This window comes from Pectinophora gossypiella, chromosome 10 (genome assembly GCF_024362695.1).
Source record: "Pectinophora gossypiella chromosome 10, ilPecGoss1.1, whole genome shotgun sequence".
Classification (NCBI taxonomy): Eukaryota; Metazoa; Arthropoda; class Insecta; order Lepidoptera; family Gelechiidae; genus Pectinophora; species Pectinophora gossypiella.
In genome coordinates, this window is record NC_065413.1 from 5,147,816 (window position 1) to 5,170,431 (window position 22,616).

Here is a 22,616-nt window from a genome sequence, read left to right on the forward strand (position 1 = left end):
TTTTCCATCAAACATCATAACGGGCTATTAGAGAAACGAGTGAACCCGAATCAATTTAAAAAGGTCGTTTCCTTAGGCAATTTTCGGTTAATCGGTCAACAAGGTCGCTCTGCTACACACGAACAACGCCTTGCTGCGCGGTGCAACGTTGCAAAATCCGCGCCGTGTGAGAATCGTCTTTTAAATAAAATTAGTCCGAAATAAATGTTAACTTATGATGTTAATAATAATATACTCAAACTGAAACGGATGGAGTCGATGTTGCTTCAGACAGACGTCAAACAGACTTAAAACACGTGTATTAAAAATGTACGTAGCGAGATGTGAGGTCATATATCTATTTACTTACTTCAAAACATTCAAAGCGAAGTCACTGACTGACTCGCTCATTATGATATTTCAGAAACTACAATTGCTGGGAGTCCCAAATTTTATAAGTGCTTACTAAGACGGGATATTGAGGGTAAAAAGGGGTGACAAAGTTTGTATGAAATTTCTATAGTTTTAATAGGGTTACAAATTACTTTACAATACGTACTACGTAAAGAAATTACAAGTATATTTTTCTGCGGGTAACAGTTAGAACTTATATATAATGAACTCAATAATAACGGAAGTGTTTCAATATTCTAGTATTCATGTTCTTAACCTAAATACTGAATATTACAAGTAAGTATGTTGTAAATTAATAACACTTATTCATAAATACTCTTTAATGCGTATTATATTTTAAATATAATTTACTATTGGAGGTTCTCAAGTCGCAACTTCATAAGCATGAAACTTACTTTACGATCTGTCTTATTAAATTGAAGTCTTAACAGTTGATGATGAAGTTTATGATGAGGGTATCGTGAATGAGGTCAGCTTATGCTAGATGTTATAAGAAAAAATAGCTCTCATAATTTTGATCGATGAAAAGTACCTTTAGGCAAAATCATATATTATGCGATTTTTTACGCATAGTGCGCTGTACTAAAATTTTAATCCAAATTCGGACAGCGAAGGTCATTTGCTGTAAGTTGAACCTGCATCTCATAGTCAGAGTCAAGCGTTCTCCAAATGGGCCACCACGACTCTTCTTACTAAACTGAAGACTACTGAATAAAAGCTACCATTGTTCCCTACCTCCTACATTCTAGGCCCTAGAACACAACAATAGACCTTCTCTACTAACTGAGTAGTAGATTAGAGTATGACCATGAAAATTCATATCCAATCACGCTTGGATTGAAGCTGCGAAGCGATTTTCATGTGAACAAAAAATTACATTCATAGAATGGAATAAAATTCTTGACTGCATGTATGATGGTTTACAACACACAAAGGGTGCTTTAGAAAACAATTCGTCACTGATGTCGCGAACTGACATTTACACCTTTTACAATTGTCAATAGGACACAAATCACTTTAGAAAAAAATACATATACGTCAGTTAGCAAATTCAGCCACGAATTGTAAGTGTTACTGCTATTGCGCCAACAACAAAATGCATGCAGTTGTATACCGAAGGACTTTATTAACCTCTATATGATATTTGATGCCTCGATTACTCTAGCCGTAGAGGCGGTCAATCAGCTCGCGAAATTCCACCTGATATCAACTAAGGATCACGGTCTTCGGTAAGGATCTTCAGTATTCGTCACGGTATCACGAACTCCCATAATTGTATGGCTATCTCTACGTAATAACTAAAAAAATAACAAAAATTTCATGAATTTTGCAACAGAAAATTCCACTTTATATTAACTTAGAATCATGGTGTGAACCATCCCCTTCTGGATTCTTTACGATGTCACTAACACCGGTATAGTATTTACACTACCATTATTTATATAACATCTTTTTCTTTTCTTTTTTATCTTTTCTTTCTACTCCCTCTTTTCTTTCTTTTATTTCTATGCTCTATGTGGGTACGTATTCCTTAACTTTTTTAAATCAAAAAGGCATTTATTTGCTTAATTACATAAAAATACATAAAATTTACCTTGCCAGTAAGTAAAATAATTCACTTGTTTTAGAAACGACTCGCAAATTTATGAGTACCTGTAAAACTACATGTTGCAATATTCATGATTCTCTTCACACAAATTCTCTCTGGTCTAGAGTGGCCAGCTCTTGACCTGGTCGCCGCAATTATAACTTTTAATGAAGCCAACTGTTTTTGACGTATGTTTTCCTATGCAGAAATATATATTAAATCAAATCAAATATACTTTATTGCACAGAACTACATTTAAACAATCAGATATAAAACATGAATACAGTACAATTTGGGCGGCCTTATTGCTCTAGAGCAATTTCTTCCAGGCAACCACCAAAAGGAAATAAACATTTACAAACAACTTGGATGCGGGATGGTGCAACAAAAAATTTATACCTAAAAGTAAAACTAAAGTTAACATAATAAATACTCTATACTATACGTACATATGAGGAACTCCGTGGCGCAGCGGTAAACGCGCTCGGTCTGCGATTGTTGAAATTAAGCAACTTTCGCAAAGGCCGGTCATAGGATGGGTGACCACAAAAAAGTTTTCATCTCGAGCTCCTCCGTGCTTCGGAAGGCACGTTAAGTCGTTGGTCCCGGCTGCATTAGCAGTCGTTAATAACCACCAATCCGCACTGGGCCCGCGTGGTGGTTTAAGGCCCGATCTCCCTATCCATCCATAGGGAAGGCCCGTGCCCCAGCAGTGGGGACGTTAATGGGCTGATGATGATGATGATACGTACATATATTAATGAATACTCAATATAATATAATCCATATATTCTGAATTTCTGCTCGAAGAACAATCAATTTATTTGTTACCTTACTTTACAATCATGTGATGGCAGCAAAACGGCCAAGCCACATATTTTAGCTAATAATTTACTTCTGTAATGTACAATAATATGGTTATAATTTTACTACTGTGAAAGGCTAGCTCGCCGATGTATTAAAAGTGTTTGCTAACTACAAATGTTCAGGACCTCCGCGATGCAGGGTTTCCCTAGTACGGGGTAATGAATACATGTTTAAGTTTTGTGATAAATAAATATATTCTCTTGTATTCTATTCTATATTCTAACAGCCTCCGTGGTCTAGTGGTTAGAGCGTTAGGCTCACGATCTGGAGGTCCGGGTTCGATTCCCGATGGGGACATTGTCGAAATCACTTTGTGAGACTGTCCTTTGTTTGGTAAGGACTTTTCAGGCTTGAATCACCTGATTGTCCGAAAAAGTAAGACGATTACGTGCTTCGGAGGGCACGTTAAGCCGTTGGTCCCGGCTATTAGCCGTAAAAACACCTCCACCAACCCGCAGTGGAGCAGCTTGGTGGAGTATGCTCCATACCCCCTTCGGTTGATTGAGGGGAGGCCTGTGCCCAGCAGTGGGACGTATATATACGTAGGCTGTTTATGTTATGTATTATATTCTGTCGCATGTATTAAGCTAGGTCTAAAAACACAATCCCACTAATAAAAAACCTATAGGCGAAACACTTTCTATTAAGATAGAGATTGAACGTACCGACGCCTAATAAATACTAATTATGATAATGATATTCAATGTTAACAAGTATTAAGAAGTAATCCCCAAAGATTCTTGTCTACAATGATAAAACCTTTCGGTAAGGCTTACAATATTAATGCGTTGGAGTCAAATTAATTGACGATAGTTTTTCGTCTGTTAACTAAATACCTTTCCGTCCCTAACCGTGTAACGATTAATAACATACACGTATATTTATAGTCAGACGCAACTCATGCTACTAAACGCTACGGTGATGAGTGGAGATGGAAAGATGAAATATAATGAATTGGGGGGTTAAAAAGCAATTTACTTAAAAACCAATATTGCTATTTGACGTTTCGCGAAATTGCGTAAGTACTTACTACTTTTATATGCGCAAATGTCAAGTTGCAATACTGTTTTTTAGATGAGTTGCTTTGATGTGGCAATTTTAGACCTTCAGCACACGTACGGGAAATATTGGTTGTGTCATATACATATTATGGTATTACGAATGAGGTTTATATTTTATTTATTTTCATGGGTGAAAGAGTGTGATAAGAGAGAGAGAGAGAGAGATGTGTTGTAAAAGACGATAAAGTGACTAACATTGAGAAGGGAATATTAAGTTGGTTTGAACACGTAGAGCGGATGAAGGATAATAGGATTACAAAAGCGGTATATAAGAGGAAGGTTGTTGGTAGGACTGACAGAGGAAGACCTACTAGGGCGTACGTTGACCAAATTGGGGATGCCTATAACAAAAGTTCAGTACAATCTACTCTAACCCGCCGTGCATGTATGAAACATTGATGAATGTGAAGGAAGCAAGAGAAGTATGTCAGGTTCGAAGGAAATGGAAATATGCGTGAGTTTATGTACGTATGTTGTGTACATATTCTAGGCGATGGGCTGGTCATCTGCCACAGTTTCAGGTACTCAATCAATCAATAATTCTTTATTGCACATAAAACATAGCATATAGGACAGTTACAAATGAGTAAAAAGAGCATAATAAAGGGCTTTATTAACGAGTTTAAACTTAATTAAAAAAAATGCAATTCAAAGGCGCGCTCCAATGAGGATAAAATCTGCCTATTTCTCCCTGTCGCTACTGTTGAGTCTTCTAAGTTTTGACAGTTTCTCATGCTATTTGAGTAAACAAATATATTGATAATCCTTTGCGCAGCGTTTAACTGCAAAACCATAGTGTTATATTAATTTCCTAAAGATTGAAAAGAAGAAAATTTAGAAAAAACTTATTTTCAATCAAAAGTGCCTTTTTCCAACTGATGGTTTTTATTTTTCGTAACTTATCCTTTAGACAGGATACACTCCACGTTGCTCTACATTTATAGAAATTTAATCACGAATTTTAGCTGGACAGTATGGAGAACTCAAAATTTAGGAACACTCAACAGTGCTGCCGCTTACATTTTGAGTTTCTAGTTTTTAACCACACAGGTAGAGAGGCTGAAATTCAGACATTTCAGCCAATAAAAAATATTCCGATTTTATTTCATAAAGTAAAATCTTCAAAAGTGACACTTCTCATGAGGGGTCATCAGACAAGGACTTAAATTTCCCAGCACACGAACCCGGTACGGATCCACCTGAGCGTTGATTCAAGCAAGTCAATCAGTTCGGAAATTTGGTATGTATGTAGGTAGACTTTCTCCGGGTGAAACGGAGAGAGGGGAGCGACCTTGTTAGAGGGAGGCTGCCACCTGCGCAGGCGGCGAGCGCACTATCCACTTGTCACTTGCCAACTGCCGCGCGCGCACCGACGCGTTCGATTTTCAAACCGCCGCGCACGTGGGACCGATACGAAAACTGTGGACATTTTTGTGCGAACTGTGTAATAAATAGTGTGCTTGCTGGACCGTTGAGTTTTTTATTGTTTTGGCTGGAAGATTTAACGGTAAGATTGATCTATTTTATTTTTAATAGATTGTTTTTTGTTAAGTACCTAAGTGTTTATAAATAATTATGTGACTGGTAAATTGTCTTCGTTCTAAGAACATGTCAAACTTCGATGAATATTTACCTAATGAAAAAATATTTTTAAAGTTCCTTCTGTAGATCAGTAAGTAAAATAATGACCTAATTACATAACAATTTTGGCGGCAAAATCAAATTTTCCGCAATTGCGGTATCCAATTGAAAACAATTTATTATAGCAATTTATAATAGCAATATTGGTTTTTAATTATTTAAATTATTTTCTTATGCACTTAGTATTTCTCAAATTACTTAACGCAATTATTTATTATATCACGCACTTGAAATTTGCTCCGAAGAAATTCAAAAGAAGAACAAACTAACAACTTTTCTTTTAAAAATAGAATGGTCATGTAAATGTAAAGTGATTTTTTCATAGAATATATTACCCTCTGAACCAAAACTAGGTAGGTACCTACTTACATTAAACGAGCTCAGTAAATGAACACAAACAAAAGAAAACAGTATATTATCTATCTTACTAGAAGTAGTATAATTTTATCTATGAACATAAAGTGTGTCAGGAGTATTCAGAGCGGACGGGGTAAGTGGGCCAACGACGCACTCCCGCCCTCCCTACGTCAACGCATTCACTTTTATTGGCAGATGCACCGATGCAATACATTATACTACGTCGTATAGAGACGATATCAATACAATACAAAATCCAAATCACACAAGAAAGAATAGTTTACAAATAAGACAGTAGAATACAATAGGCGGCCTTATTGTTTAATAGCAATTTCTTCCAGGCAACCTTAGTGTGAAAGAAACTGTACATGTACGTCATCATCTCCTTTTTGTCCAACCCTGTTATCCAGTCGTCCAAAAGGGTCCGCTTACCTAGCCTGAACCTCCAACCCGTAGGTAGGTCAGAAGGGCAGTTGCTTCAAAAAAACCGGACCTGACAAATTTTCAGGTTAGGTAAATGGATCCTTTGAACGTGTTGGACGTACTATTTCGAAATTGGAAATTTCTGACAACACAAATTTAAGTCCCATGTACTACGGGTCAAGCCCATTAGCATTAACCGGGCACAACATTTTGGGGACCACGTGATATCTAAATTATCTATAACATGAATAAATTGAAACTCATAAAGTCGAATTCAGTGGTTTACAGTTCGAGCCGGGATTTGAAGTGACAATACAATGAAAGTCTAGAATATCACACATCTTTTAAATGACCAATCAAAAACAAATTGACTTTATATCTACAGTATCTTTCGACAGTTGGGGGTTAAAAAGGCAGCCACATGGAAGCAATTTATCTAAAAGGGCAATAAGTATTGCAATTTGACTTTTGCGTAGATAAAACTAAGTGCAAAATGCAAACAAATGTCAAATAGCATTATTACTTTGTTGGTAGTAATTGGTAGAAGTATGTTGTCCTCTCTACCAGTTGCAGTGCCCTTACCGGGTCCGTGTTGATACTTACTTCTGAATTTTTAAAACACCACAATTTGTACGAATGCATGGTCGCAATAAAACATTTCTACTTATATTTCTACTTTTTTATGAATTGCTTTGATGTGGCCTTTTTACATTTTCATGGTAGGGTTGAAAAACCTCCCAGATATAATAATATATGAAGATTAAATTAATATGCAGATATATGCGATTCTCATATAAATAGCGGAGCGCGTGACCACAACATCGTATGAGGTTGAACTATGGCTTGTGGGTCAAACATGTCGTGGCCCCATCTCTGCTTATCTTACATATTTAACTTTACACAAACATATACATACTCGTACACATAATCACGCGCGGCATCCTTTTTCGGGTGGACAGAGTTACAAGATTTAAGGAAACTACTTCTCCTATCGTGTGGGTTAATGTGGATTACCAACCCCATCAACCCTGGTGTCAGGGTTATTATTGAACCGCCATTGGCCCCTGACATGACTCAACTACTAACGAAGGAAAATACTTTTGGCATATAACATAAATAGCCTACTATTACATTACTGCTGGGCACCGATTTTGTTTTAATCGGCGGGGGTAATTTTAACGGGGTAAATACTGTTTGAATTTTGTGTAAATACTTACAAATTAAATAATAATATTATGCAATCGACCCACAAAGACACCCGATTCACGCCTATGTCAGCATGTATCACCATGTACCCAACACCAGCCAGTATTGGAGTCTCGAAATGTAATGATGTCAACAACTCGAAAAAGAAGAATACCGCAAGATATATACTTACATTTTTTTGGCTATTGTCATTTCATCCAACATTTAGGTTACAATTCCAGCACAAGAAGTTTTGTAGTATAATTCACAACACTTCTTCACTGGGACTTAAACTCGAGACTTTCTAACTTACTAGTCGAGAAGTTAAAACATTTTCAATGACAGAATTCATCTTTTTATAACCCCGTGATAAACCACGAAACATAAACCCTAAAATAGGACCATGAACTCAATAGTAGGCCGTGTATATGCAATGCCTTTTCCAGTATGTAAAGAGCGCGCGAGTTCCATTCGAGTGCGCGTTGTGTAAACCGCGTGCGTTGACACTGCGCATACGCTGCAGACCTTGACATTGGCAGAGAAACGTCAGTGAAACTGGTGAGGAAGATAAAGTGAAAAGTAAGCGCCTTATGGAAGAAACACGTTCCGATGTGATATCCTCGGATAAAAAAAAGATTTCTTTAATTTAATTTCAATCCAAGTAAAAATTGGATTGAAATTAACTTGTCTATTGCAAGGTTTTGTTAACAAAAATCACATACGAATGTCATCATCTCCCTAGTATTATCCCGTTTTTCACAGGGTCCGCTTACCTAACCTGAAGATTTGACAGGTCCAGTTTTTACAGAAGCGACTGCCTGTCAGACCTTCCAACCCGCAAAGGGAAAACGAGCCGAATACAGCTTAGGTCACATACCTCCAAAAAATCACATATGAATGTGATTTATCCAAAAGGTGCTTACGTGGTTTTCACTACTTATAAGACAACTATATAGAAGACTCGCTTGCAATGGATGCTATCAGACAATGTATTGGAAAGTTGTAATAAAGGCACCAAACAGTTTTTGAATGGGTATCATTTAAGCTATCACCAATTTAATTAGTTTTGTGTTTCTTAAATAATAGGGTTTGTCCTCAAAATAGTAGATCTGTCACCAAAATGTAGTCACCAAACAATGCAAAATCAGTTCCACAATAAATCACCTAAAATCCTGAGATATAAGGTCTAGTACCAAATAAATGTTTTTGTATGTATTATAATAGGTGTGTCCTAATAAGTATTTAAACAAACTAATTTAAAGAGATTACCAATAAATCATATTATGTTACTAGAAAATTGCATTAAGTTCAAATAAAAAATTAGGGTTGTCATCATCGTTTCAACCAAAAGATTCTGCTACTTAACTAGACTCCCAAGGTTCTAAATTTCCACTGGTAGTATAAATTATATTTAGCAGAGTAGTAAATAAAACAATTAAAGTCAATATAATCAATATTTATTGTTTAAAATAATTACCACTGAACAATCAGCGCTGGTTTAAAATAGCTGGCTTATGGCACGCCGCCCGCGTCGCGCATCGTGTGATCGAACCTAGTTACCTACTACCCATCGTTGAGGCCGGATTGGTCAATTTTTAAAGCGCGCCAATTTGTCTCCGCCCCTTTGATCATTTTTTCATTAAAATTATAAATTGATGTATTAAATTGGTAACGAATACTATTAATTTAATATCTGAACGAAATAAAATGTTACTACTGTATTGGTGACAAAATATCAAATAAAAAGGAGTCGCAGTCAGGGATCGATAATCGATTTATTTGGTGACAGATCTACCATTCTGAGCACAGAGTTATTATTTAAGTAACAAAACTGTTATTATAAGAACGAAGTTTATATTCATGTAATGCAATATAATTTTATTGGTTATCGATCTCTTATTTTACACATATATTAACATTAATTTGATAATTCATACCTGGGAACAATTTTTGTTTATCTGAGAACGAAAATATTTCGTGGCGATAGATCTATTTATTAGGTGATACATCTTGATGACAAATATAAATTTTGGTGATAGAAAATATAGTCCCCTTTTTGAATAGGAATATCTATTGAACATCAGTTTAACTAGATTTGTAGGTATATACCTATAATGTATAATAGAAGACTTAAGTCTTCTTCTCCTATCGTGTGGGTTGTGAGGTGGAGTACCGACCCCATCAATCCTGGTGTCAGGGTTGCTATTGAGCCGCCAAAGGCCCCTGACATGGCTCATGTAACGACAACTTACTTACGTCAGTAAATAGTAACCGGGACCAAAGGCTTAACATGCCTTTCGAAGCACGGATCATCTTCGGAAGACGTAGGTAGAGAATAGCAGAGATAAAATCATAGATAGAGCTTTACGGATGGCTAATGTAGAGTCAGTACTATGTCAATGAAGCAATAAGCAGATAATAATCTTACTTAAAAACAAATGACTGCCTAATATGCAAATTTTTTAACCGAAATCAACTCTCGTCGAGACTTAACACAAAGAATCAAAACACAATTTGTAGAGTATTTAGCAATCAAAACACTCCCAAATTGAAATTCAAATGTTCGTAATTATTAGTCCACAGCAAAATACACAATACCACGACCTATACCAATCACGTCACGTAGGTATACATAACACATGAATACATAACGACCACAACAGCGTTATAAAAGGAGTTCGATCCATATAAGCGAAGTAATTGTTGCGTCAAATGTCTTCTTAGTCACGTAACGAACCCAAGAATCGGAGTTATTTGACCATTTCTTATAATTACACGGTCAATTTCAACCAACTCGCGTTCAACCACGGCTAAAACCGTTTACATTCCAATTTTCTGTATTAATTCTTCTCGCCTGTTAAGCGTAATAAGATTTCAATCGAGAATTACCGATTGCAATCTGTAACTATTACCAATTCGCCAACCTTTATTTAATGATGAAAGTTTAATGAAATTTCACAGGTTGCTTTGAGAATTATCTTGTTTGGGAGTGGTGAAAGCGTAAGTATGTGAACCCAAAATGTCAGACTGAAATTTGGCTTGGAGCTTGATGTGAGAGCGGCTTGGCATCACATTAGTGTAGACTGAAGATATTTTTGATTGGTAATAATTAATTAACGTCCACTCGATGTCCGTGACCAATGGCCGTTAAGATGAAGCCTTGAGTTGCATTTCTCTGCTGATAAAAATCATGTTATTATGTTTGCGTTTTATCAAGTCTTTAAAGATTATGTTGTATATTATTATGTCGTGTTAATATGCCGTGGTTTCCAGTTTCACTTATTATGGATTTAGTCACCCAGATATTCATAAAAATAACTTATATTTAAATATTTACTTATTAAAAATAAAACCCTACAGACTCAAAACTTATACCAGGCTAACATTTTTGACTTCCAAAACTTTCTCCAATTTAACTTTGAACTTGGATCAAACCACGAACAAACTTTGTCACGACAACAAGTAAATGTCAATAATTAATCAGGCTATAAAACCCCGATAACTGTCGAAGATAATCGACAATCATAAGGAAACTAGATAACGAAAGCCTTAAAATACAGGAAATAGCATTCAAGAAGGGTATTAATTAGACTCATCAATCTTTCCTTAAGTAGAGAAAGCATACAAAAAGATGGGACGGTAGGATGGTGAGACGGTGCCACGGTAAGAACGGTGAGATGGTGGGATGGTCCTTGATATTGACGGCCGGAGATGCGTTTCACCGATTAACAACGATTAACCATTTAAACTGTGATTAACCGAATGCCTGTCTCCACGTTTCCTGTTTGACATACACGTGCGAGGCTTGAGACCGCTCGCTTGTTTGATTGAAGGTTTATAGATAATTGTTCGTGTGTTACATGGATTAAACACATGCGACAAGTTGCTTAGTTTTGAGAAGTTGTGTGAGAGAATGCGAGATTCGAGAGTTTCAAGGCTGTTTGCATAATTACTTCGATACATTGGTTCCTAAAGCGTCATTACATTTTGGATTTATTTACTTAGTTACTTGTTATCCTATGTATTTACTATGTTAGTGATTTCCTTTATACAGTAAGGAAGGAAGCAAGTGAAATGTGTGAGGTTCGAAGAACATGGAATTCCATAGTCTGTGCTTACCCCGGTGGAAAATAGGCGTAAATTTATATATGTATGCATGTGTAGGCAGGAAATTATCTGTTTTAATATTTAAGGTTACTTACCTTTGTATGTATAAAAATCTAAAATATAAAATAGGTGTTGTTACTAAATATAATTTCGACGGTTATTTTTGCTATATGTAGCAAAATTTTTCGCAATAAGCTCTTCGAACCAAGCTTTAAATAAATTAATATATTCATAAAGTCAACTCTTGGCCTAGGTTTTATTGAAGTGAAAGTTTAACTTAATCCATTAGATGAATAGACCGTGAAACATAATTTTTGCGTGTCGTGGGAGAATTATTTCTTATGCTAATTATGGTAAACTTGTTGGGAGCCCCTTTGTTGGATATACAAGGTACTTTGTGTTTGTAAAATGGAAAGTAGAAGATCAAGATTAATGACTTATAGGTTTTTATGAGAGCTTTGTCCTATAAGTGTTGATGGATTCTGATAAAATGTTTAATTGTAGTCTTTTTATAAGCAACGGACCCGCCCTTGTATTTGTGCGCCTGCATAGTTATTATATTACCTCGATTAGTGACGCCCTGTCATCTGTCGTCATAATAATTATAAGTTTATCAAGTTAGATATACATGTCTCTACAAGTATTTTGTTTTTATTGCGATGTTAGCTTTATTTCCTTTAATTTGTGAACGCCGAGAAGGACTTACGATGACCAAATTGGAGATGTCCTTAGAAAAGGTTTAATACGATCTACTCTGAACCGGCGTGCGTGTACGAGTATGAAGCGATTGATGAATGTGGACGAAGCAAGAGAAGTGTGTCAGGATCGAAGCAAATGGAATTCTATAGTCTCTGCTTACCCCGGAGGGAAATAGGCGTGAGTTTATGTATGTATGTTGTGAACGCCAGAATCGCACATGTAATGACTCATATTATCTTGATGAAATATATTCTGAAAAACTGTGGGTACCTTAACTGTACACAATAGTACATAAAAAAGAGAAATACCGGCTATCCTGACGTCAAGATCTCCGGTAAAAGATATTCTGTACAAATATTTCGTGTTCGTTTACACAGGGATGGAGGGCCACATGAATTCCTGGCTAGCTAAAAATACATAATATTAAAATTGCATTGTGAGTGTTACAAAATTGTATATGTGGAATTCTCCATGCTACTCTTTAGGGAAACATATGGCACCGACAAGAACGTGGCTCTTAAATTAATGATGATGGAAATTGTATGTAACAATTCCATCATTTGCCTAGGACTAGAGACGCTCTTACCTATCGGTAGACAATCGCAAACTCGCAACTCATAGGTAGTACAAAATATACGTATAAATTACAAAGCCATGGAGTTGTATGGTGAGAACAATTTCACACATCTAATAGGAACCTTAAACCTTATATGTAAAGGCTGGAGAAAGTTCACTTCAGGTCAAGACGAGGGACTATCCGTGTTAATAGATTGTGTTTATAGGTGACTGTCGTGTTATTCAGCACGGAAATATGTTTTATCGTATTTATATCTATACACACATATACAGATACACATACAACACACATACATACATAAATAGAGATACATATATAGAGTCTCGGTAGTATCGCTATTGGATGGAAAGAGCCATGAGTTATAAGATCTCCCACAAAAAGTTGTAATATTCATCTAACGAAACATATGGTGACAAGTCAGCGCATTATCTAACTTATATAGTAAGTACTTACTTTATGATCGAAATGTAATGATTAGAATGACAGCAAAACAGAGATCGCCTAGTGCGAAAGAAAGATAATATATTATACCATTTTAATCTACTAACATTTTTGGATCATTTTATTTCCAGTTTTAATATATCGCAGAATTTTTAAACTATCGTGTGAGTTGCACGCGTGGGAGTTGCAGCATAACGGGCAGAAATCTTACAGGTAAACAAGGTCTTCTGAGCTCAGAAGACCATTGACTTGGCTATAGGCAAGAATTATTACACGCATAATGGGCCATCCACGTGTCTAAATATGGAAAATAGAGTCCACTACCATACCATACCATACCTTTAGACTATCTAAATAAGATTGGATTTAGTATACAGGGTGTTAGTGACATCATAACGAATACTGAGGGAGATGATTCGGACCACGATTCTGAGTTAATATCAAGTGGAATTTCCTTCCGTCCCAAAATTCTTGTCTTTTTAAATTTATTTTCAATTCTATACTTTTGCGATGGAAAATTCCATTTGATATTAACTCATAATAATGAGCTGAATGAATCATCCCTTCAATATTCGTTACGATATCACTTACACCCCGTAAGGTCACGAGTACTAATATGTATACACTTTGATACCATGGCATATATTTTTTTGACAAATTAAACCGTGTAAAGTCTCGTTAAATATAAAATTTGACAGTGCAACAGGGTTCTAAAGTAGGCACATGATATTACTCATGACATGACTGTACAAGTATGTACAGGTTGTGCGTATGGGTGTTAGTGACACCGTAAAATACTGAGGAGGATGATTCAGGCCATGATTCTGAGTTGATATCAAGTGGAATTTCCTATCGAAAAATTCATGCAAATTTTAGTGTTTTTTTTTTTTGACAACTACTCAGAATAATGGTTTGAATCATCCCTCATAGTTTTCGTTACGTTGTCACTAACACCCTGTATATTAACTTGCTCAGATTTCATAACAAGAGCAAGTTGTCTTTTGATTACTTATAGCACTGTTCTGCTCACCCCATTAGAAAATGTAGGTGTAAGTAAGTTAAACTATGTAGTTTCAACTTTATTATCTGATATATTCACGCAAGTTGCTATCTTTCCCTCTAGAATATAAATTTAAGCAAACAGGATTTATCACGCTTTAGAATTATTCATTGGCTATTCATTTTACATTATTTACGTACTTACTTATCATTTTCACAATAAAGTGAGCACCTAGGTACTTAAATAGGAATCAATAAACTTTTACTTAAGTGTCTATAAAGTTCATAGAGTGTTAAGCGGCATTTTATGGTACTAAAGGCAGTATACATTTATAAAGTATTCGCATTTATAACATTAAGTTCCTACTAGGGATGTGTTCATAACACAGTTTGTATGTTGGGGTCAGTAATTAGAGAGGTATTCACTTTATGACAGGCTAAAAAACTGACAGCGTGCGTTTAAATCATTCATAATATTCGTTAAAATTTGCCAAAAAATGGTTTACCAACGATATGGATGTTCCTCTGACAGCCATGTTAAAAGCAAGAGAATAGATTCAATTAGGAACACGAAACTACATACACACTCCAATACAAAACACACAGCCAGTATTTTCAAACATAGCAATGTCAAAGCTATAAGAGCGCAAACAATAAGATTTCAATCAAATAGTATTATTTTATTTGAGTATTATTTTTAAATCTCAATACGTTCTCTTTGGATTTATTTTCATAGAGACATTCCCTGAGGCAGTAGAGCGGCCAGTTATAAAAAGGTCCACAGAATAAAAAAGTTCATAGATAAAAGAACCTGACGCTTGTCTCAGTCACCATCGATGGTAATAGTTTGTGTTGTCAATCATGTTAATTGGAGTGGAATATACTAATAATTATGTCTTGTAATCTGACGACACGATATTAACGTCGGCTTGCTTTAAAAGTTTACAGCTATTGACAACCGCTTGAATGTAAACATGAATGAATGTCATTTAATCGCCGCGTAAAAACATATTTTTGATGATTTAAAAGACCTTTCATACCTACACAGTATCTGTACTGAGCCTTACACAAATACTTTAACTACCTACTTACTAACATTGCAGATTTACTTATTTATTTTTACAGAGTAGATTTCTCATTACCTTAATAATCCGTCACAGGTAATTTTCTGTTGCGATAATTTCTAATTCGTTTATTAGCTAAAAATAAGAATAAACGAGCGGAAAATAGTACTAAAACTTCTCCGACTAATAACGTCATAAACAATTTTCCCAGTAACAAAAACATGAAGTACTTATCTAATAAAAAAATGTAATGTGATATCTCGGGAACTGTTACGAGTACGAACAGAACAGGTTACCAGCGGTCACGCTTGACGGCGAAAGTATTTCCATACGCTGACATTTGGCGGGATATTTAAATTCTTATCTTTTAAAATTGGAATTGTGCCGGGCGAGAATTTCATTCCAGATGGCGTTTTTATTTGTTTTCTTTTTACTTTTTAAGCGCAATACTTTTCATTCATATGCCATGTTTTTATCTCGTATCTTGTGTGCATGAGGTGTTTCATCCGCTGAATGGTTCTCATTATGTTTGATAAAGTGCACTGAAATGTCGCATACGTATACGTACTTACATAGGTTTTTATAGTTTCATAGACGGTCAAATAAAATATGGATCATTCATTTTTTTTATGTAGATAGCTACCTACCTATGTGTGTGCCGTGGCTTTTCCAATTTTTTTTTATTATTATTATTTTTGGGCGCTACAGACACTCAGTCTTTCTTCACATTAGAGTTAAAAAAGTCGACTAAACCCTAATTCTACGCGAACTAACAAAAACAAATCAATAGTCTACAAAATGTAGAAAAAGGAAAAGTTATCGGCTAAAAGTGTACGTGACATTGGTGTCAATGTCATTGTAATAAAAAAAAACTGAAATCCAAATATTTCTCTCCATTCAACGCACATTGTCGAGGGGAAAGCTTGAGGTTCTAATTGACATGTACAAACGATCTTTTGTTTGATCTGTTGTGTGTTAGGTATTTGTTCACACAAAGTTTTCTCGGTTGTAACTCTAGGAATGGGAGGGGGCGCAGGCGCGATGTAAGCATTAGTGATCAATACAAATGTTTGGTAATTTATCTGGCGACTTGTGAGGTATAACCTTTACCTTGCTCAACAAACTGTAAGAACGTAGGAAACAATATTTTTTGACCTAAAATTTACCTATAAAATAGGAAGGTACCTAGACGCTCACCTAATATTTTAAATCATAATGTACATTGTTGCATACACATACAACAAAACATGATCAAGAAATATTAAACCATAAAACACGGCCTCTATAGTCTAGTGGTTGAATGTAGAGCTCACGATCCGGAGGTCCCGGTTCGATCCTGGTGGGGGGACATATCACAAAAATCACTTTGTGATCCCTATTTTGGTTAGGACATTACAGGCTGATCACCGATTGTCCGAAAGTAAGATGATCCGTGCTTCGGAAGGCACGTTAAGCCGTTGGTCCCGGTTACTATTTGCTGATGTAAGTAAGTAGTCGTTACATGAGCCATGTCAGAGGCCTTTGGTGGCTTAATAGTAACCCTGACACTAGGGTTAATGAGGTTGGTAATTTACCTCACAACGCACACGATAGAAGAAAAAGCGGCCTTATTGCCCTACAACAAATTTCTTTCAGGCGATAAAAGGCATAAGGTTTTAAAATGACATTAAGATGCGGAAGGCACAACAAGGATGATAAAATATATATATAAGTATAATATTATATATTAATTAAACTGAACCTACGAGCAGAGAATCATATTTGATTTATGCTTTCATTCACAACAGCATCACATGTGACGTCACAGAAAAACGTGGCTTTTGTGGGTGGGGGCATGAATTAAATATGATTTTTTATCAGTTTTAGTCAGTCTTGATCGATGGGGCTGGCATAACAAATTTTGTTAAAAGCCCTTAAGTAAATAAAAGACCAAAAAAAATTTAAATTAATTGGCATATCACGGGAGCAACCTACAGAGGCTGCAAAAAATCGCGACGAGTGGAAATCTGTTACTCGAACCCTACATCGCAAAAGGGGACAAAAGGATTAAAAGAAGAAGAAGAATTAAATTGGAATATGAAGCTAGTAACTTACTCATATCATCTTAGAAATGTTCTATAGGTACCCAGGTACTTATCTAAGTAAATGCTACACAAAAGTAAGTCAACATAGCATAATGAAGACGCGTGACCTCTGATACAATCAATTTCCTTTTAACATGCACACGTAAAATTTACAATTCACCGCACGTTCATTAAAGAAATTAGCAAACTTGCACATCCCAAGAAAGTAGGTATGTTTGTTCTGTAGCGTCGGCAAATACGGTGCTTTGAACATTTTAAACATTAATTAAAACATACTTAAGCTTACTACTATTTCCCAATTCAGTACCTATGTAAGGTATATTTTTTTAAATGAAATCATCATTTATCAAAAAAAAAAACTATTTTGAATATTTTTGCTTTTCATGCAGTAGTTATTGTTTTTTATGTGTTTTAAAGTAGGCCGAATGACGTTCATGCCTTTACTTTGCTTAGTTTGTATTAAAATTTTAATGTTTAATATCCTAGAACAAAGATAAATTATGAAATTCTAATTACTAAATGAAGACTGAATAAATCTAAATGGGGCAAAAACGTTTTCTTTTTTCTATTTAACTTATTTATGAATTTTAATAAAGAAAATTGTAATAATAAGTGCGACATTTTGACACGTTTTTCTGTGACGTCACATGTTGCTTTTTCACACAAATTGCATGGTAATTTTGTGTTTTAACGTTTAGTAAAAAGTAACTGATTTGACTAGTTGGAAACTACAATTACTGTTGTTATGTAGATGTACATAGTACCTATCTACATAACAACAATTTAAATTGAAATAGATAATAATACTGACCTCAGTATAACAACAACAACAATTAGTAATAACAATTTAAAGGGGTTTGGGTAAATTTGTTCGGGGGTTGGCTTGAATTTTTTTTTTAGCGGCCACTCAAATTGTTATTGCTTTTTATTAGTACATTATTAAAGATAACTGGCTGTAAAAAAAAAACAGCTCAAAGATACATCGGAGCTGAGTCATTTAAAGTCGAAGTCATGGTGTGCAAACTTAAGATTTTATTATTAAATCAACATTTTTATAGCAGATTACTTGCTTTTACGCATATTTCGACCTATTCAGAAACAAAGCGACAAGATAAACCTATAAAAAACAGATAGCATGTTGTTTAATTGAACTATCAATAATAATTATTATTATTACTATTTACTATACTATATATAGCTAGAGACCCACTGACTCACTCACTGACATAATTGTTCTCCCAGAAGGAGCATCGGGGGTAAAAATCATGTATGGGGCTGTAATCTGGACTTCCCGGTGAGTATGGGAAAACTTCCAGATCTTAGAAAACTGCTCCGCATCAGGGAGGCACCCTATAGTCTGGCAAAACTATCGCGCTTGGAACGATTCTTCTTTCACAAAACCTATTTAATTCTTAGTCAAATTCAATCGCAGGTAAAAAAAAAACAAAATGGCGGAAAAACAAGATGGCCGCCATACAACATTTTATGTTTCCAGAAAATGTCCCGTGGGTGGGTAAAAACTGTGTGTGGGGTTGTAATTGGAACGTCTTTTTATTGAGTATAAAAATACTTTTCGATCTTTGAAAACTGCTCCGCAACAGGGCGGCACCCTAGGGTCTGGCAAAACTATAAAACCTGGAGCATTTTTTTTCGCACAACATATTTAAATCTTGGTCAAATCCAATCGCCGGCGAAAAAAAAACAAAATGGCGGAAAAACAAGATGGCCGCCATACAAAATAGAGTTTTTCCAGAAAATGTCTAGGGATAAAATGATGTATAGGGGTGTGATCGGAACGTCATCTTTGAAAACTGCTCCGCATTAGGTGGACACCCTACAGCCTAGCAAACATTATCACACCTGGAACGTTTTGGTTTTCGCCGGTGTAAAAAAAAACAAAATGGCGGAAAAGCAAGATGGCCGCCATACAAAGTGGTAGGTGGGGCAAGCTCGACCAAACTCAGGACACGCGTGCTGCTTCAGCAGCGAGCGAACCACGCGACATCTAGTTATATTATATAAAGCTATTATTATACTACTAACACCCTTTATATAGAATCTTTTTTATACTATAATAGCTGGAGACCCATTTATCTATTGACTGACTGACTGACATAGTTGTTCTCCCAGAAGGAGCGCCGGGGGGTAAAAATTATGTAAGGGGGTATGATCGGGACCTCCCAGTGAGTATGAGAAAACTTCCAGATCTTGGAAAACTGCTCCGCATCAGGGAGACACTCTACGGCCTGGAAATGCTATCGCACCTGGAACGATTCTTTTTTCACGAAACCTATTTAATTCTTGGTCCAATCTAATCGCTATTGAAAAAAAAAACAAAATGGCGGATAAACAAGATGACCGCCATACAAAATTGTGTTTTTTTAGAAAATACATCGGGGGAAAAAATGACGTAGAAGAATGTGATCGAAAAGTCAACTTTAATATGGAAATACTTTTTAGTCTCCAAAAACTGCTCCGCATCAGGGAGACACCCTACGGTCTGGCAAACCTATCGCATCTGGAACTTTTTGATTTTCCCGGAACCAGGTAAAAAAAACATTTGGCGGAAAACAAGATGGCCGCCATACAAAGTTTCGAACAAATACAGGACACGCGAGCTGCTGTAGCAGCGAGCAAACCACGCGAAATATAGTATTTATATAATCTTACCCTGTCATTTAAATAAGCGTTTTATTTCAGCTCTCATTTTCTTCTTCATATGGTTCATTCTCTATATCATGTCTGATTACTAAGTCTAAAAATTGAGCTGGAGGAGACAGGTTGGCCTGATGCCTACCCCATCCCAAATACCAAACAATAGACATCACATGAGAACAGCAACCTAATGTTCTTTTCCCTACAATACACGAGCAATAATGGCCTAAAATCGCATCCCGGCCTTGAAGCCCTCGTTCTAACAAAATGTATACATAGTATATTCGACTTGATACATGTCTTGATTGGATTCTTCCTCTTAATAGCCACGGATCATTACAATCAAGATTATCATTCGCGAAATCTTCCAGATTGGGTTCTTTATATATTTCTATGATATACGTCCCGTTTTTCATATGTTCCCCATAATAACTACGAGCCTGCTGTATTTGATACGTGCCCAGGGCATAAATAATGAGGTCATCCATACTTAAAATTGGAAACTCGTCACCACCAAGGTTTGCAGCGTTTATAACATCAAAATGAGCCCGTCGTCTGTTAATGTTGTTGTCTAAGACATATTCACTTAGACGATTCCGATTGCCAAACCTTAGGCTTATTTGACCTATAATTTCATTGGCTAGATAATGATCACTCAAAGGTGCACCGAATGCATTTAATAATGATCCGGCTATTTTTATATCATCTAACAAGTGAGGAGCTGCTAGATTAAAGGTTTGTGCTCGTAATTGGCGAAACTGATTTTTTAGTCTTCCATTTATTGTTTCCACAACCCAGCGGCACATTGTTACTTGTCTTGATTCATTCGCCTGTAAAACAGTCAGTTGATGTTCCGTCTCATCTTTTGAGGTGGGCATGTATGTAAGGTAACCACAAGATTCTACTTCATCGATGCTATCCCGAAATCCTCTGTCCAAAATCAGGACATCACCTTCATTAAAAAACCAATGAAATGGGTCAATTTGGCTGCGCATTATTTCAGTAAGAATGGTCGCATCGGATTTTGTGGCTTCATATAAACCATATATATTAATAATATGGCCGTCAGGGCAAACTATTAAGAATGGTTTTAATAAATGACGGAATTTGTGCAGGCTATACGATTTCCTTTGAAAATAATAGTTACTGCTTTTTTGCAGATAAATGTAAGTCCCATCAAGTATAACTATGGCCTTTCGTTGTGATAACGGGGCTTCAGGATTTCCGAATAAAGCATTTGGAATCGATAAACATCGAGATATAACTTCATTTCTTGTTAAGTGGTCATAACCCAAATGCTGCGGAACAAACTCTGCCATCAAATCTTCTCTTACCAGGCGCATTGTCTTTTCAAAAGTCTTCCTGCTCATCTTGAAAATTGTAGACAGTCGCTCATTAGATTCACCAGTATGAAGCTTGGCCAATAATGTTGCAAGGGCCGTTCCTGCCTTTTTTTTGTGTCGCCGTGTTATATTAGGCGTGCTTTGAAGTATTTCGTTAAATTGTTGTTTCGAAAATCCTATATAATAACGAAATACACTATCCTGAATCAAAGATGGTTTGTCAAAGTCTAAAAAAATCTTGCGTTTTCTTAAAATGTCCATCATGTCTTTTATCATTGACACTGAAAAGCTGTTTCGTACACTGCGTGTATTAGTTTCAATGTCGTGCCATACTGAGTTAAAATGCTCCTCACATACTCGTGACCCACGTGGAATATAAAATGATTTTTCGTGAAGTAATGTGGCTCTCAAATCAACATGAATTCTTTGCAGATTTATATTACTGCAATTTGCATAAATACATATTTGACAATTAAACGGCGCTCGTGTATATCCGGGTATTTCCACCATTTGCACTCTATCAACTTGCACAGCTTGATCTTGTACAAGAAGAGCAGGTTGTTGTACGGAATGATGTGCGTTGGTGGAATCGTCTTGGATTGTTTCATCTCTGCTCTCTTGTGTTGGTTGATGTTGATCAGAATGAGTTGGTTGCTGTCGAGCAACTTCTTCATTGTTTTGGAAGCGCCGCTGAGCACGCTGAAAGCATGGTCGACATATTCGTTCATCCCCATTAAACTGTAAAAAAAAAAGGATATCTAAATATGATTTTACCATGGGGAAATAAAAGTGGGAGTCATTCTACATATTAGTACTTACCTAACACTAACACGGTAATCGTCTCCACTATCACTCAATTATTCGACTGCAATATTGACAGTTCGCTGAACAAAAGTTGTGAACCTTGTAAATCGGTTTAAAGATAGACTCGTATTTATTCTCATAAGAATAATTGAATATAAACTTTTTTTTTTATATCATCGAAATGTATCACGGATACAGTTGCACTATGAAATTGATGTGATGTAGTTATAATAGCTATACTTACGCTTATACATAGATAGACGTGATTGCACACAACACAAATCAAATAAATAAGAACAGGAAATACACTTATTATAACAATAACTTA

At 35.9% G+C, this 22,616-nt stretch overlaps 1 protein-coding gene across 1 annotated transcript in view; it reads left to right on the forward strand.

Moving 5' to 3' along the window:
• Nucleotides 1-5,227: 5,227 nt before the first annotated feature.
• The window catches only part of LOC126370229 (uncharacterized), a 52,870-nt gene continuing 35,481 nt past the window's right edge, over nt 5,228-22,616 (forward strand). The window contains exon 1 of the mRNA XM_050015037.1: nt 5,228-5,416. The gene's annotated coding sequence lies outside the window, so the exon portion shown is untranslated. The remainder of the gene's footprint in view (nt 5,417-22,616) is intronic.